This window comes from Phalaenopsis equestris, unplaced genomic scaffold (genome assembly GCF_001263595.1).
Source record: "Phalaenopsis equestris unplaced genomic scaffold, ASM126359v1 Scaffold233395, whole genome shotgun sequence".
Taxonomy (NCBI): domain Eukaryota; kingdom Viridiplantae; phylum Streptophyta; class Magnoliopsida; order Asparagales; family Orchidaceae; genus Phalaenopsis; species Phalaenopsis equestris.
The window spans coordinates 43288-58512 of NW_018251343.1; positions in this window are offsets into that span (position 1 = coordinate 43288).

The following is a 15225-nucleotide window of genomic DNA, read 5'->3' on the forward strand; positions in this document are numbered from 1 at the left end:
AATTCACTTAGCAATAGACCCCAAGGAACACTTCCTAGCAACACTGAGATCAACCCTAAAGAGAAAAATGATGAACAAATAGACGCTATCCAATTAAGAAGTAGAAGAGAGATAGAGGGTGTGGTTAAAAAAGAGAAATAAGTTGTGAGAGAAACAAAGGAAACTAAAAGACCTAAAGAACATGTTTCTAAGGATCTGGAAAAAATTAATATCTCCAACTAAAATTACTTTAGAAAGACCACCACCTCCATTTCCTCAAAGACTTAGACAGTATGAGTTGGATAAATAATTTTCAAAGTTCATGGAAGTGCTTAAAAAGTTAACGATAAGTATTCCTTTTGTTGAAGCTTTGGGACAAATGCCAGGTTATGCAAAGTTTATGAAGGAGATATTAAATAAGAAAATGAAGTTTGGGGATTACGAGACAGTTGCACTAAGTGAGGAGTGGAGTGCTATACTTTAGAAAAAGTTTCCTAAGAAACTTAAAGATCCTTGTAGCTTAACAATTCCTCGTGTAATTGGAGAAAGATTATGTGGAAAAGCTTTAGTGGAAAAGCTTTATGCGATATAGAATCGAGCATTAATGTGATGCCTCTATCAATATTTAGAAAGCTAGATTTAGTCGATATTTCTCCCACTACTGTAACCCTTCAGTTAGCTGATCGATCTATCATTTATCCAAAAGGGATTCTAGAAGACGTGCTTGTTAAAGTTGATAAATCTATCTTTCCTATGGACTTTATTGTATTAGGTATGGAGGAAGCTAAAGAAAATCTAATTATTTTGGGGAGAACTTTTTTTATTACTGGACAAGCTATGATAGATGCACAAAAAGGAAAGTTGACTATGAATATTAATAACCATGAAGCTACTTTTGAAGTTTTAAAGGCTATGAAGTATCCAGCTGAGAGAAAAGATGATGATTGTTTTTGGATCGATGAAATTGATTATCTAAGTAAAGACCATTTCCAAGAAAGTTTTGAGAGTAAGTTAACAGATGAGATCGAAATAGACTTTCATGATGAGTTAAAAATGTTGTTTAAAGAAGACTGTATGCATGTTTAGAAGAGGTGTGCAATGATGGACGTTACAGAAAATAGTAAAATTTTAATTCCATCTGTTGAAAAATCTCATGAACTTAAGATGAATGTACCCCATACAATTTTAAGGCCTACCTATTTAAGGAATTCATCTACACTACCAGTTTTTATATCTTCAAATTTGACTCAATCACAAGAACCTAGATTGAATGATGAAATCAGTAAAAGATCTCCTAAGAAAGAGTTATTTAAAATCACTGAATTGCATATTCTGTGGTATACAGACAATATGAATGAGATTCTGATGCTGGGGTAACCAGAGTAAAAATTGGATACATCGGGTCGTCGATGTTATACCAAGCACTTCATGGGAGGCAACCCATGGTTATCTTTGTTATCTGTTTATTATGATTGTTGTTAAGTTGGATTGGATAATAGTGAGATGTTGGACTTTGATTTGTGTTTAATGTGTAAGAGTAGATTGGAATAATGTTGTGAGTTAATTCGTTCGTCATGACTAAATTTGTATACGATTTATGCTAGTAGCAGGTTGACAAGTCTGTTACGACTTAGTTCTGAACCGGAGCTGAGCATTACCTTGAATCATGTAGTGTTTGGACTTGAGACACTCCATGTAAACTCTATTACTTCCTTTATCTGACTTTATCTTCACCAAGTAAGGTCATGAACTTACTTAGTGAATAACATCTGGATGAACTGCACTATATTTACAAGATTGTGTATGCTTTAGACGTAGAGTAACACTGAAATTGGTAACACATGAAGTAATTCTAGTCCATTGGTGATAATGATACAAGGGTTTATAGTACACCCACTTTATTAGTGTAGTTTCTTCCGTTAGAAATTGAAAATAAGGAGGGGATATGTGAGTAGAAGAGAGATCAAATTAACCTTAGTTGTTATTTCTTTATGAATCTGTGAGTCTATGAATTGGAGTTTGTGTGTCTATGTTTGTAAGTCAAGTTAAATGACACTTTATAGATGACAAAACTTATCTTAATATTTTAAACTTGTTAGCATCCAATAATTCCTTTATGAAGTTTAAAATGTGTTACTGTTTAATCTTCAGTTTGTACCTGTTCTACTATTCAAAATTCCTTTATAGTGTTATGTCAAGCATGTTTAGGCTATATTTACTTTCTACTGCAATATTCTACCATATTTTATTTTTTGATATTTTTGTAGGATGTGTAGTAAATTGTAAAAGTAATCTTTCCCTGTCGCATATTTTTGTACTTCATTGATACACATGTTTGAGCTTAAGTTTGGGGGGAAAAGAAAAATGTTTTAAATTTAAACCTTACTTGTTTTCAAAATTATTACAAATAAATTTTTATTTTATTTCTAATTATTATTGTTATGTGGAGTCATCTTAAGGATGTTAAAATTTTAAATATAGAAATGAAGTAGGAAAACTTAGTTGATATTTTTAGTGAAAAGGGTGAACCTAGAGTTAAGGATATTTAGTTGAAAACTTGGGAAAATGAATAACTATCTTTAGTAGGAAAAATTGTATTTTTTTGAAAAATTATTCAGGTGAAGGAAAGTAATAAGTTTTAACTTTAGAGGAGGATAGTGGAATTCAAAATTATTTAATGACTTCTCTAGATATAGTAATCCTCACTTAGAAAAAAAATAAAAGAAGAAAATAATAATAATAATAATGGATCAAAAAGATCCAAAAAAAAATTAGAGTTTATGGGTAAAAAGATAAAAAAAATCCCATATGCATCAACTTGCATAATGTGAGGATCATCGATCAAACAAGCCTTCAAAATGGAAAAAAAAAAACTTAGTAAGAAAATTCTGAATAAGTGTAAAAATATGTGAAGTCATGGAAAATTAGAGTAGTAGAGTCAGACTAAGGCAATCATAATCATTATAAGATACATTAGTGATAATAAGTAATGTCATAACCAATGCAATATTTCAAACCCTAGGCTAATCTGATTCACTAGAAGTTCTTATAATTTTAACTATCACATTTTTAGAGCAAAATTTTAACAATTTTAAGGGATGACCCATTAACTCTAATCTACATGAATTATTTTAAAAATGTAGTATTACTTGAGAGCAAGTAATGTTTAAGTTTGGGGGATTTTGATATGCCTAAAAATGTGTCATTTTTTTATGCTTCATGTTATAATGATATTGCACTTTAAAGGTATGGTTTTTTTGTGTTTTTGGTTGTAGTTACATCAAATTGAAGAATTTGGAGTGATTGGAGCAAAAGGAACAAAAATGGACTAAACCGGAGCAAACCGAAGGAAATCAGGTCGAACCGGGGCACACCGAAGCCAAGGGGACCTAAACCAGACACTTAAGTGCTTGTGCCCAGTGCTTAAGCACTGAAAATGGTACTTAGGTGCCAACAGATAGAGAGGGGGGCGCTTTAGCGCCCAAAAATGGTGCTTAGGCGACGGTGACGATTTTCAACATATATTCTAGAATATACATCAGATTTGGACGATTTTAAAGCGGTGCTTCATGCATCTCTTGGGAACTCATTGAAAATGAGAAAAGGGACTTTCTTGAAGAATTTGGGGTGTTTATATGAAGTTTTAAAGAGGCACTTCAGACACCATTTAGAAGATTCATTGAATCTGGATAGTTTTGAAGAGACACTTAAGCATCTCTTGAGAAATTATAAAAAAAGACTTGGAAATGTTCTTAAAACAACTCTTAGACTCTTGAATTAATTGAAAGAGGAGAAGAAGAATTGGAGAAGAAGAGAATAAAGCTTGGGCGTGATCTCCAAGCGGGGCGGCAAGGTGAGAGAGAAAGAGAGAGAGTGAGAGATTTCTTCTTTTCTTTTCACTTTGTTCTTGGAGAGGATTGTAAGGAGATTTCTTTTGCTATACAAGGAGAGTTTAATTTCTATTAGAGATAAGTATTTTCATTGTATTTTTATTTGAATTTAGTACTTTATTTTTATGTTTTCAAAGTCTTGTTCAATGAAAAGTTCTTGTTGTTTCTCCATGTGTGGTGAGTAGTTTTCTTTACTCTTCTCTCTTGTAATGAGTTAGTATGAATATGTAGGATATATAAGCAAGTAGAGTGAGAATATATTGTGATAATTTTACTTTATTCTTCATTTACATGTAAAATTGATCAACTTGCATGTTAAAATCTGTTGTGAGAACATGTAAGATCCGGGATGGTATTGTCTCAATCAACTGTGGTAGAATCACTTGAGATTGTATTGATGAGAATGTAGTTCATATAGTTAAGTGCAAATAAATAGGAAAATAAACTTTAAAGGGTGTAGAATTAGAAGACTTTACAGTGACAGGCTAAATCCCTTAATTTGGTCTATTGTTTTAGGTTTTGATGCGAGATGTTAGTCCTCTATTGGAGAGAGAAAAGGGAACTCTAGAGTAAGAGCTCGTATCTTCCTTACGTAACCCATCTTCCGTCTTCAAAACTATTCAAACTTTCTATTCAAACTTTAGATTAACCAATTTTTCTTATAACATCTCTAGTAAGGGCAAAGAATATAATTACTTCTATTTATCACAATCTCTCTCACTACTTGTTTTACTTTTACATATGTCACTACTTTCATTGCATGATGAAGAGTACATTTAATATATTAAAAACCCCACTTTTTGATTTTCACTAAGTATTTTAATTTAGAAGTAGAAGTAGTATTGTAGTGATAGTGATAATTGTAGGATAAAATCAAAACAAAACTTTTATCGACCTTCCAAGCTAGGGCGTATTATTCTAGACTAGAACTTCTCTTAAAAGTCGCCGTGATTAACCTCGATCTCTGTGGGATCGATATTCAGGGCTTAATTAGAAAGCCTTTTTATAACGATACATATGCTTGCATAGAATCCCTAGAAATATAATTAAAATCTATTTAAATTTTACACAATCTATTGCAACAAAAAAAATCAGATCAGTCACTCTTTACAAGCCTTATCAAATGTTGATCCTACTCGTTCAATTGGAATATCGGGATCAGATGCTATACACTTCAGTGAAACACTACAACTTGTTGGAATTCCCACAAAGAATGAAATGTGGGAAGTTATTCAAGACATTAATATCAATAAAGTCACAGTGGTCGGATGAATATACTGTTCAATTTTATAAAGCTTGTTAGGATATTATCAAAAATGTTATTGTTAAGGCAGTCCAGAGTTTCTACAAGGGTACATTGATGTGTAAACATTTTTCCACCTCTACAATTATCTTAACCCCTAAAAACAATCAGAAATCAAAGTGGGATCACCTCAGCCTTTCTTCCCTTTCCTATGTTATGTCTAAGCTCAATAACAAGATCATGGTGGATGTTGAATTCACTTTTGTGAGGATCTATCCTAAGCCCACATCCATGATCAGGGCATATCCTAAACCACCCAAATCAACTCAGGATCCCAGAGATTCTTTTACAAGGCCTAATAACATTATGATCATCCAATCCATCTTGGGGAATAAGTATACTAACATTGACTCCTTAAACCCATCAGGCATCCCCAAACCCTAAACTTTGGACGTTTGACCTCAAAATTAAGTAACACCTTAGATAAGATAAGTCAGTAAAGGTGGGACCTAATTTGAACCATTATTGACCACATTGACCATTTGGTCAACTCTAGACCTAATGGTCACCACATTGACCATTTGGTCAACCATACACCACCATGGTCAACCTTAGACCATTATGTTCAACCCTACACCATCATGGTCAATTCTTGGTCTTATGGTCAAATATTTCATTCTCTTAATGAAGTAATTATTTAATTAATTAAAGGAATGAAATTAAAGACCTCTTAAGCCAAAGTTAGGATCCTAAAATCATGGTCCAATCCCATTCATCAAAGCTCAAGCCCATGGAAGCCCAAACTTAAGGCCCATCTTTAGTTGATTTATCCATGACCCAAAGCCATCCATCATTGTAAGGTTGTCCCGTTAACCCTATTTAAAATCCAAGGAGCCACAATTTTTGACCAAGACCAAAAGCCATCATGAATGGGGAGGGTATATGCCACCCAACTCAAATTCCACATCACACCCTTTGAACCAAGGTAGACTAGCCAAGCCAGCTCATTGCCATGTTTTTTACCAACCTCACCAACAATTCAATAGGAAGGAAACCCTACCCTGAGCTACCTTCATTACCATACTTGAGCTCCTAATGAGCTCACCATAGAAATGTGAGAATTTCTATCCATAGCTCAAATTCAATCACTTCAGCCTTTCTAAACCTCCTTGAGCCACCTCCTGCCTTCTCCAATAAAGCCAAAACTCAATCATGGCCTCTAATAGCTTTTTAGAAGCCATACCAGAGAACTCCCAAGAACAAGTGAAGAAAAGAAAGAGCCCAAAAATCCTGCTGTTCTCAAAAGAGAAAAACCTCCTCATACATAGAGCAATCAAACCCCCATAATTTCATCTCTCGAAATTTATCAGAGAGTCCCAATTTCAAACCTGATCTAGGAATAATTTTGGAGTTGACATAAACTCCTCTAAAACTCCAACCTAAGCTTTCCAAAAGCTTCCCTAAGCTTCAAGAAGAAGAATCTAACCAAAATTGGCTTCCTCCGTAGGCTCAAACCTATTCCTAGGTGAAATTGAACCATCATTTCACCAAGATCATTCCTTGACCCGATTTCACTTCAAATTGGACCAAGGAGGAGCTTCGCAAGGACCAGGCAATCGTTCCCATCAAACTCAATTGATTCTTCACCTTTTGAAACTAGGTATGTGCCTTAAACCCTAAAAACGTGCTCGGTTTGGAACATTGTGAAGAAAACCATCACATCATAGGTACATAATCGTATGAATATGTTCTCTTCACTTGGATGAAACTTTTGAAATAAATCCCTTGATATGCTATAGAGAATTGAGGAAGAAATTGTTGTTTAATCATGAACGGCTCTCAGGTTAATTTCTCGTGGGGAAGATGTCCCGATGTTGTCCATTTTCGTGTATCGAAAAGGATGGACATGATTACGCTGAATCACACATTTGTTCATATGAATGGGATTAAACCGGTGGCAATCACAACATCTACGCGTAAAGTCTCATCAATCCAAAACCACTACGTGGAGCTTCAAGAAGTCATAAGATCGAGCTTGTGCCTCGCTGGATGAATAAGAAAATGAAAATTTTCTATTTAATAAAATCTAAAAACCCCATAAAATCTTTAAAAATCTGAACTTTTTAAAGAAAAATCATAAAAATAAAAGGAAAATACCTCTGAACTCATTAGAGTAAGGCAAAATAACAAAAATAAAATTGAAAATTAATGAATTATATTTAATTACTAATTAATTAATTATTCTCAGGAGTAAATTAATTATTTAAAATTAATTATAAATCCAAATTTACAAAATTTACAGAGACTAATCCTTTCATCCTAGGGAACATTCTTTGATTTTTTCAAGGTTAAGGAAAAGCCCTAAAATGAAATTTATCAAATTTCCCCAAGTTTTGTAATTATTTTTCAAAATAATTATAAAAAATCAGAAAATTTGAAATTAAAATTGGCATCAGTTAGAAAACCCCTAAAGATTAATCTAGTAACTAAAACCAACTTTCCAAACTTCTTAAAGGTTTAAAATAACAATTTAGACCTTTTCGGTTTAAATTACAAATTTAAATTTTACAATTGAACCCAATAATTTTATTTGAACTTTATGGCCTATATTAACTTGATTTGGACATGAAATTAGGTTAGATTTTAAGTATAATTAATTCGACTTAATCCAACCCTAAAATTGAATCTAGGTCATACTAAGCCTCGATTAGGTCTAAGCCCCCATTCGACCTAATTAAAACCTAATGAACTAACCATTAAAACCTAATTAGGTCTAACCCTAATTAGGCCTAATTAAACTTGTTAAGCCTTACTTACATTATGCTTAACTAACCTTTAACCCCTAATTAAGTCTAACCCTAAATAGACCTAATTAAACTTGTTAAGCCTTACTTACTTTAGGATTAACTAACCAGTAACCTTAAATGGGATTAACCCTAATTATTCCTAATTAAACTTATTAAGCCTTACTTACATTACCTTAAACCCTAATTAGACCTAATTAAATTTGTTAAACTTTACTTAGATAGCTCTAAACTAAGCTTTAAACCTTAATTGTGTCTAACCCTAATTATACCTAATTAAACATGTTAAGCCTTACATTAGGCTTAAGTAACCCTTTAACCTTAATTAGGTTAAACCCTAATTAGACTTGATTAAACTTGTTAAGCCTTACTTACATTAGGCTTAACTAACCATTAAACCCTAATTACGTCTAACCATAATTAGACCTAATTAAACTTGTTAAGTCAAACTTACATTAGGCTTAACTAACCTTGAAACCCAAATTTGGTCTAACCCTAATTTGACCTAATTAAACTTGTTAGGCCTTAATTACGTTAGGCTTAACTAACCTTTAACGTTAATTAGGTCTAAACCTAATTAAACCTAATTAAACTTGTTAAGCCTTACTTATATTAGGCTTAACTAACCATTAAACCATAATTAGGTTTAACCCTAATTAGACCTAAATAAACTTATTAAGACTTACTTACATTAGGCTTAACTAATCATTAAACCCTAATTGGGTCTAACCCTAATTAGGCATAATTAAACTTGTTAAGCCTTACTTACATTAGGCTTAACTAACCTTTAAAGTTAAATAATCTTAAAGAAAGTATTTTCCTAGAGGAGATTGAAATGGACATTTTAGTAGAGTGGTAGAAAATGTTTGAAATATTCATGATTGATGTGGTTTTCAAGTAATTAACGGAAAAGGTAGAACCATATTTGATTTTTCTTTAGCTTATGGTTTTGTTAATTTTAATACTCTATTGAATAAAACAGATGGGCATATTATTACTTATTAGAATGGAACTTAAAAAACACAAATTGATTCTTTTCTTATGAGAAAACGTGATCTCCGAGATTGTAAAGATTATAATGTCAATTCAAGTAAAAATTTAAGTACTGAACATCGATTATTAGTTTTGAATTTTAAAATGAGGAGTTGTAAGATAAAAAATTCAATGAAACAATGTCATGGAATTAGATGGGGCACTTAAAAGACTCATATAATTTTTTTTTTTATCAATGAGTAATCTTCAACATTTCAAGATTTGGGATGTTCATGAAATGCAAATTCTATGTGGGACAACATAACATCCATTATTAAACAATTGACAAAAAGAAAAAAAAATTTATAATTTTTTTTTTGTGGTAAAATAAAATTGCGAAAAAAAGATAAAATATAAGATGTTTTAAAAAAATAGCTTAAATGTAAGTTTTTAGCGAATTGGAAAAAATTATAAGCTGATTTGTAAGGGTGACGCAAAAAATTCTACTTTTAGTAATCTTTAAAATAGATTAGATACTAATGTAGGATAAAAATATTTGTATAATCTAGCCAAATAAAGAGAAAAGCAAATTAAATATTTAATTTAAGTAAAGTACATTAATGATATAAATAAAAATATTATTTTCTTAGAGGAAGATATTCAACATAAGGGGGTTAACGATTTTAATAAGCATTTGAATGAAGTTTCTAAAAATATGATCAACCTTAGTGATTTTAATATTTTTAAGAATAATAATTTTTCTTATCATCAAATTAGTAAAAATGAAGTTGAGGAGACTTAAAAAAATGAATGGTGAAAAATCAGAAGGGCCGAATGATATCCTAATTGAAGTGTGGAAATAATTAGAAGTTATGAGAGTTTATTTCTAATAATTTCTTTAATATTATTTTTAAAAGTAAAAAGATGCCTAAGTAGTGGAAGAAGATTATTTTGACTCTTATTTTTAAGAATAAAGAGGATACACAAGTGTGCACAAATTATAGAGAAATTAAGATAACGAGTCATACTTTAAAAGTATGGGAGAGAGTAATTGAACATAGGTTAAGATGTGACAAAAATTTCTCTTAATCAACTTGGATGTATGCCGAGCAAGTCTACTACGGAAGCTATACATTTATTCAGATGTTTGATGGAGAAGTACAGATAGAGCATGGAGGATCTATACATGATTTTATTGATTTAGAAAAAAAAAAAACTTACGAAAAAGTCCAAAGAGAAGTTCTTTCGAGAGTTTGAGAAATGAAAGGTGTTTATATGACTTATATTCAATTCATTAAAGTTAGGTATTTTAGAGTTGTTACTTATGTTCAAATAGAATGATGATTGACCAAGTATTTTTCTTTTTTAGTTGGATTACATCAGTGATTAGCTCTAAGCCCATATCTTTTCACTTTAGATACAGATGTACTTACTGAATATTTACAGGAGGAAGTACCTAGGTGCATGTTTTTCACTAATGATATCCTTCTTATGCATAATGCTAGAGAAACAGGTCAGGAACAACTTGAATTACATTTGTCTTCATTTGAGTCTGAAAGCCTTTATTTGAGTAGATCTAAAACTAAACACATGGAATGCAATTGTAGTAGTAGTAGCTCTAGTGGTAGGGTTGTAACTCTGTGTGATCAAATCATTAAAAAGTGTGAATGTTTGAGATATCTCGGATCTATTGTTCAAACTGTTGGTGATATAGATGGTGATGTTGTTAGTAGAATTCAAGATGGTTGGTTGATGTGAAGGAATGCATCGGGCTAATTTTGTGATAAAAAAGTAATGCTTCGACTTCAGGGAATGTTTTCTAACATGATGGTAAGACCTGTAATGCTTTATGATGCAGAATGGATGGAATTAAAAGGGAAGCATAAGACTAAGTTAACTCTTCCCGAGATGAGAATGCTTAGGTGGATGAGTGGCTTAACACTTAGAGACAAAATGCAAAAGCTAATATCTGTTAAAGGGTTGGTGTAGCTCCAGGCAAATAAGATCAGATAGAGTCACATTAAAGGTTGACCATCTACCTCTTGGGAAAGTAGATGTATCGATTTTACTTATCTTAAGAAAGGAAGAGGTAAACTTAAAAAAGACTTGGGCATATTCTATAAAAAATGATCTTTGTTCATTAGATTTGAATGAAAATATGAAACTCAATAAAGACAAAATAAAGGCTTTTTGTTGTTGTATTGGTATTAAAAAGAGAACGATATTATCTCCCGTTGTTATGATCTAACATATGGTGAAATTAATTTAAATTGAGGTTCTTTAACTGTCTTATATTTATCTACAGTTAATTAGTTAATAGAAATATTCATTTAAATTTTTATTTTTAATAATTAATAAAAAACTTTACATAACCCGATTTATTTTTAATTACTCTTTTCATTAATATAAGACGTGATTTTAATTATTGATGTAATAAAAAAAATAATTATGTTTCAGTAAATTAAAATAAACATATTTAAACATATAATTGCAAATTTTAATTTATCAACTTATTATGATTATATAAATCTTTATCATTTTATGTTGTTTAACAAAATTATTATATTGTATATAAGATAAAAAAATAATTTTAAATTAGAAAATTAAATTTCTTATAAAATTTATTTCCTATATGATCCATGGAATTGCTAGTTTTTCTACAGCCAGTAGAAATGTTAGAAAATCTAAATGAAAAAGCCTATGACAAGATATCCTGGAATATTTTTTTAATGCAATTAGAATATTGTTTAATATAATTAATTTACTAATATAAGTTCATAAATGCAATCATTAAAAATAACTTTAATCTCTAATAATCTCATTGAATTATCTAATATTTATTTATCCAATAAATTTGTTTTATTCCGAAAAAAATAATATGAAATGTCCAATTGGAGGCCTCTATCGTTAAAATGACTCTCCTATGAAAAAATGTACTGTTATTTTGCTATATATATTTTTTTCTTTCTTGCTTGCGGACTCAATATGAAACAGAGAGAGGCAGAGAGTACAAAATATTATCTCAGGAGTCCTAACATAATTTATGTTGAGTCCAATAGTGAGGTTTCACGTGTCAAGTGGATTCCACCGTTTTTAATATCAGCCAATGTCAGTGTATTGCAATTGGGCCCACTTGACAATATGCTCCTCATAATTGGGCTCCGGAAATAAATTACGTTAGGGGTGATATAATATTTTTTCATACGGAGAGTACGACCATCTACGGTGATTCTTGAGGCAGAAATCTTTATATCTATTTTTTTTTCTGCAACTAAAATCTCGTCTTTTTAATTATTTTGTAATAAGAAATTGCTTTTATAATTAATCCTATTAAATAGCCGTAATTTTTTTTTTTTATAAAATCTGATTATTTTCAGAATAATTATTTGTGTCAGGATAATCCCGTGGCATGGCTCAATAATTTGCTTTCCCGCTCTTAAAAATCACAGGCTACTGCCACTTGGCAGTACATAAGCCGCTCGCATTTTTTGATCGATTTGAAATTATTTTGCAGCTTAATGGTCATGAGAGAGAGAGAGAGAGAGAGACTCGAAGAAGGATGTGGTTGAACTTGGTCAACAGGTCTTAGAGTGAGCAGACTTGACGTTCAAAAAAGGTAATCTAATGAATTCCAATTGAATTTTATGATTAATGATGGGGCCATAATTGGACGTTCTGAAATTTCCTTTGTTTTTTTTTTTTATTTTTGATAAATAGCCTGCTAATATTTTGCAAAAGAGGATTCAAAGTATGGGATATTACTGAAAAACTGCAAATTATACGACAATTTTCAGCTCAATCAACCAATTTTTCAAAATAGTTTGCCAATTAGCCAGTCATAGCTATGTTGTGTAATACACTGCTAATATAGCTATGTTATTATGTAATTTGATATATATTTTATTTTCCATTTAGCTTTTAATGTGACCAACCCTCGGCCTAATTCATATATATAAATAGCGGAGGCCACCCAAATGGGTTGAGGGTTCTATTTTTCTTCAAAGGTATACCCCAAACATTTTGAACAATAAATTCTCTATTTCGGCTCCAAGCTTGACAGAGATTATTTTTTGTTTTATTTTCTTTGTTTTGTTTTTCTACTGTTCTCCTATTACAAGCCATTATCAAGGTGGTGTGAGAACTATTTGGCATTCAAAATTCTTGAAAGTGTCGTAAGCTGGAATAAGATTATGAAAATAAGATTATGAAAATAGGGAGTGCACTAGGGAGTTCATGATGCAATGGATAAAACATATTACAATGATGATTAGATAAGCGTTAGAGCTGTCATATGATGATTAGATAAACGTTAGAGCTAAGGCCAAGAGTGACACATAAAGTTGAGATTCCTCGTAGTTTTTTAGCAAAAAAAATGGTGAGTAGAGGAGGAATGCAAGCAGTGCAAGCATGGATGGGCCAACCATCTATATTTGCTAAGATGATGAAACCTATCATATAGATAAAATGATTTGACTCCAGAAAAAAGGCAAGAGAGCTGAAGATGGAATTTAAAGAGACAACCCTTTGAGACAACATATGCTTGAATAAAACAGTTTCTAGAATGTATGCTTCAAAAAAGAGCAATAACGCAAACACCAAAAGTTAAACCTAATTAAGAAGATCATTGGAGAAGAAATATGATAGAAAACTAACTGTCAAAATCCAAACCAAAAACATCTTGGTTTTCACAATAATCAATAAACTACAAGCTAAAAGCAATCACGCATTAAATATCAAACACCCAAAACAACTCTAAAATCTATCAACTTAAATGAGGAGAACACCCACAACGTAGATCAACCGTAAAATATATGTTAACCAATTTAGAAATAAAACTGAGGATCACACGCACCCTAAAGGAGTCCAATCTAGAAGCTTAGGCTAGATTATCAGCTACACATGTAAACTATAGGAATTCAACATATTTCTACTATCAAAAACTATCCGTAGACATCGTAAAACTATAAGTTAATATACCTCCGGCGGTTTATCAATGGCTTGGGAAGTGTAACTAAATTGCTTGTCAGTAATTTTGAAAATGAAGATTTTATCTAGACCTTTACTTTCCAACGGTATTCCAATGGCTTATACCTATCGGTGTAAGATAAAATACAATTTTTGGAAAGAAGTTTATATTTTTTAAAATCATTAACTAGGACCCAAAAAGTATACCATATATTATTAGTGTGGTGGATGTTGGTTTCGTCCCAGTTAGCAGTCAGAAGCCTCCAATGGTCCAACCGATTGGTAGTCTGGACCATTGAAGAAAATTATCATTTCTCTCTAGTTTTTCGTAGATTTTGTCCCTAAAAAATTATCTTTGCTTAATCAATAAACCAATGAAGGACCATTGGTTTTCTGTTGGTGTATTATCTAATGGTTAGTGACCATCAAAATATTACAATGAATGAGCTAAAAAACATCAGATATCTATATGAAAGCATTCGGAATCTACATAGTTATAATAATACATATCATTCTTCATCATTATAATTTATACACTTAAAATCGTAACACATACAAATCCAATTATATATTATACAACATAGTTTGCCAATCCAAGAAGTTATTAGACAAAAATTAGAGTAAAGATTGCAAAAATCTAACACATAAATAAACAATTTGCATTTAATCAGGCAAAAAGAATATTTGTATAGAAAAATAAGACTTTTACTCAAAATATTGAAAATAAACAAATAGAAAAAAGAAGCTCTAGTTTCCCTTGGTGCTCTCATCACCATCCTCTTTAAATTCCTCTAAGGCGGGCTATTTTCTTCTCTGCACTATCCGACACCGAAATGCTTCTAATTTTGATTCCATTTTAGCCTCTATTTCAGACCTCATATAGGCAAGCTAGAAAATAAATTTAGTCTTCCTATCTACAATGAATGCAACAACCTGCCAATTAAAGTCATCCTTTTGGGCGGTAGAACTAGATATTGACCAAAGGAAAATATGTTGATATTTTCATACCTATTTTATACTGATTTTGATGATATTGTACTTTAAAGAAGGATATTTTTGATATTTTGTTGCAGGTATGATGAATTATGGTCATTGGAGCAAAAAGATGCAAAAACAGTGCAATTTGGAACAAAATGATATTTTGCCCTGTCACCTTTCGATAAGTCTTTGGATGCTTAATCTCTTTTACACTTCTTTCATATTTTTGAATGAGATTACACTATAAAGAAAGGTTGTTTACATGCTTATTTTGTAGGGCTATCTGATAGGAATGCAATGCAACTGAAATGGGGCGAAACGGAGCTAAAACGAACCCAAACGGAGCGAAACGGTGAAGCTGCGCAGTCTGCCCGCCGACCGGGCCCCAACAGAA